The 3,847-nt window shown below is 45.6% G+C and overlaps 1 non-coding gene across 1 annotated transcript; it reads right to left on the bottom strand.

Moving 5' to 3' along the window:
- Nucleotides 1-276: 276 nt before the first annotated feature.
- On the bottom strand, nucleotides 277-349 carry TRNAR-ACG (transfer RNA arginine (anticodon ACG)). Its single transcript has one exon. It is a non-coding gene; the product is annotated as a tRNA-Arg (tRNA).
- Between the last annotated feature and the right edge of the window lie 3,498 nt (nucleotides 350-3,847).

Raw genomic sequence — 3,847 nt, 5'->3', positions numbered from 1 at the left:
CGACGCATGTCACCACAAATGCCAACATGACCCAGTCCTTGCCGGAATCTGCTCAGGCCTCGGATCACGACTATTTTGTAAGCAATGATCAATGCTTTGACTGGTACAACGGAAGGCGTCCCATGCACTGCAAATTTGATCTGGTAAGGTAGGAGAAAGCTATGTTGTGGATGCAACTGGCATTTAAGTGTTTGTTTCGTGCGCTGTTGACGCACGCGTAGTTGTACACAAAATGGTGTCACATATTTTTTTTGATTTCTCGTGGTACAAAACCTGCGATCCTGCCAGGATTCGAACCTGGAATCTTCTGATCCGTAGTCAGACGCGTTATCCATTGCGCCACAGGACCCGCGGCCAGACACCTTTAGCATCATTATGTTTTGATGCTAAGGCAGTTAACAATTCAGCAGTGTGAGGGCCTCAAAAACACCTTCTAACACTATCCGACAGAAATATTTCACTTTTAGGCTCATGCACAGACACGTTTACAAAATATGTATCCATGGAAGTCTTAGTATACCTGCCGTGTACAGGCGACCAACCAAGATTGGGCCCACGAAAGAAGACGGCGCAGAGGAGTTTGGAATGACTATGGACGACCGTGCCTAGATTATTCTTGAAAACTACAGCGCATGACAAGAGCGCAGATTACCGAGAAGCTGCGCTGCAATACCCTTTTAGACTGTGCGCTAAGAAATAAAAAAACGCCAGTTCCCCATCACTCACTGCCTATGGTGGAAATAATTTAATGCAAGTGGCGATCAGCATTGGATTTTCATCGATATTCTAGTAGCGAGGAATACTTCGAAGGAACAAGAGTGCTCATATTCCTTTATTGGGCATGCCATCAAAGCTGACACTGACTACGTCAATATCTGTGTCAGGGTCTGTCGGGCACACTGGTTTGATACGGTTTGCTGTTTTAGTTAATCTTAGGAAACCATAGCTTAAAGCTAACTTGATATGACTGAATAAGAAAACATGACTAAGTGCCGAAAACCTCTTGGTAACTTTTAAGCTGTCATATCATACTCTAGGTCTTAGGGTTGATATGTATATACATACGCAAGTTGACACATCACGCACAAACAAACACACACAAACACACACACACACACACACACACACACACACACACACACACACACACACACACACACACACACACACACAACACAACACAATTGACCAAGCTATCCAGGGAAGGGTAGGGAAATATGATTCCTGACGAAACTGTAGCAGAATCGAGCCGATTTTTTTCGAGCCGTTGAGTCGGTGGCGTCGCTTCGTGTGGTCATAAAAAAGCAAGTATCTATGAGAAGCCTTAGTTGATGCTTGTTCAGTTTTTTGTGGTATAAGTTGCTGTGTTTTTAAATATCTATGTGTGGCTCATTCAATACGATTAAATGCATGGACTAGCATGACTGAATATTTTGGCATCCATTAAGATAATAACACAATTCTAATTCTCGCCTCGACAAGGAGAAGGGGTCGATGCAACCACCCCCATTTCTTTGTCGAGAATCTCTCTCTCTCTCTCTCTCTCTCTCTCTCTCTCTCTCTCTCTCTCTCTCTCTCTCTCTCTCTCTCTCTCTCTCTCTCTCTCTCTCTCTCTCTCTCTCTGGCATATTATGCAAGCGCGCAAATTTTCAGCATTCCGCGGTCATTCATTGTACTGGTTTGACACCAAAAAGGTGTTTCTCTCCTTCCTTGCTTCGTAGCAGCGGCAGTGTTTGCGGAACACTGCAGGGCAATGTACGGTCCGTGCGGGCGGCGGGCGGCAACCGACAGTGCTCTATTAACGGTATCATGCATGAAAAGTGCTACCATGCGTGTGCATATATTTATATATATATATATATATATACATATATATATATATGTATATATATATGCATATATATGTATGTATATATACATAAATATATATATATATCATATTACGCTTGATATTATGCTCAAAAGACACCTAAAATACATACCATTGTACTCAGAACTGAACAAGGAGTACGCCTGTTTTGATTTCGTGTGGCTTCAGGGCATGGTCTAGTATGTATGACCATGCAAAACTGAAAAGTGCGATGTTCAGGAAAATTCGGCATTTGAGCTATCATATTGGGTTCAGTTACCAAATAGCAACTAGTGACCATCGCGAGATTCTCTTGAGACCAACCCGCTGGTGTTGTGTTTCAGGTTCTATCTTTATTAGTTTGGAAACGCCAGGGGGTCGCATCGAGCCCCTATGAGTTTGTGTAATGAAAATGGTGAAACAGAGCAAGGATTAAGCATTGTTTGAGGTGGCGCATCAGAACACCGAGTAAAAAGCGACATAAGGCAACCGTTTAACTAGCCAGTCATCTACCAAATTTTGTCAACATGAATATGTCTTTCAGTTGATTGGTTGATAAATTAAGTCATTCTTATAAATTGAAGGCGTTATAAGCTTATAAGAGACGAAGCGCTGATCCAATAGAAGCCTCAAACCCAATTGTGCTTACGTAGGCAACTGAAAAGATGCACGGAACGTCAAGCGAGCGCTGGGTTCGGTGCGAAGAATGCAGAATCTGCGTTTTGTGCATTTCCTTTCAAAACGGACAAAGCCGTGCGCATGTGATATGTGCTGCCCGGCAGTGATGACGTCCGATTATGCGGAGATGGCTGGATGATGTTTCTCGGGTGGAACCGGGATGCCCATGCTCGCATGTTAAACTGTGCCATGCTCCTTGGCCTTCTCCTATTCCCCATTATTAAAGTAGCTTATTAGTGGTCATCTTCCTATATCACGGTGCCCTACGATATTTCCTATAATGTTTGGTGATCTAGTGTGGTAATGACATAGTTCGGGGCAAGATCAACCGAACAGATGGAAAATGCACATGGCCTATCGCCTTGCAATGCATTTCCGAGCTCGCGAGGCAAGCGCCCTCTCTTCTTAACTTGGAAACGCAAGGGGGGGGGGGGCGGGGGGTTGCTCTGAACTAAAAGTATTTGTGCGGCTTAGGCCTCTTGAGCGGCCTAGCGCGGCTTCCCTTCACATTACATCCTATTACCACCTCTTTGCAATCAAGCCAACCCGAATATGGCATCTCCTTAATGACAATCACCGCCAAAAACTGCGGCTCGTCCTCCAATGACCCAGCTTACTGGCTTCCAGTAATCTGACTTACTGCGCACAAAAACCTGTAGAACAAGCTTCAGTGCGATACGCTCTCTGTGAGTGATCCCTAAGCGCATTCCATCGCCACCATGCAAAACAAGTCGCAGTAGCCGTCTGCGTCGGCTGATCCATCAGCGCTGACCGGGCCTGCTCGAGCGCCGCGCCGCGCCGCGCTGGCTCTCCAGCTGCAGGGTGTCATCACCAGAACCAGCGGCCGCATCTGTGGCTGATGTCCTCCGCACAATCAGCGGCTTTGGGGTGCACCATCTGCATCCGTTATCTGCTCCGACTCCGCTGTTTATTACAGGTGGTTTCTGTGTCAAGTACGCTACCCAAGTAACGGTGCGGGTCAATAGCATGCAATAGCACAAGGCCACATGACCAGCCAGGCTAGCGTTATGTAACCGCCAGCTGAGTGATGTTCCATGATCTTGGTCGGTTTAGGTTGGACACAACACTTAACCTAAATTATTTGGATAATTAGATGGTGGCGGGGATGTGCGGAGGAGATGCCAAGGAGGTGTGCGACTGCGATGCAGGAAAGAATATGACTCTGGATGTCAAGACTTAAGCATCTAATGAGAGCGTTTTAAATAGTCAGTTTATCACTGCATCGGTTGCACAATGCTTGGTGAGCAGCAAATGAATTATGTTTATATATTTTGTAGGTGTGGCCAAGCCAGAGTCGGC

This window comes from Pollicipes pollicipes, unplaced genomic scaffold (genome assembly GCF_011947565.3).
Source record: "Pollicipes pollicipes isolate AB1234 unplaced genomic scaffold, Ppol_2.1 Scaffold_3447;HRSCAF=4054_pilon_pilon_pilon, whole genome shotgun sequence".
NCBI classification, from domain to species: domain Eukaryota; kingdom Metazoa; phylum Arthropoda; class Thecostraca; order Pollicipedomorpha; family Pollicipedidae; genus Pollicipes; species Pollicipes pollicipes.
This window is presented reverse-complemented; position numbering and strand designations above follow the sequence as displayed.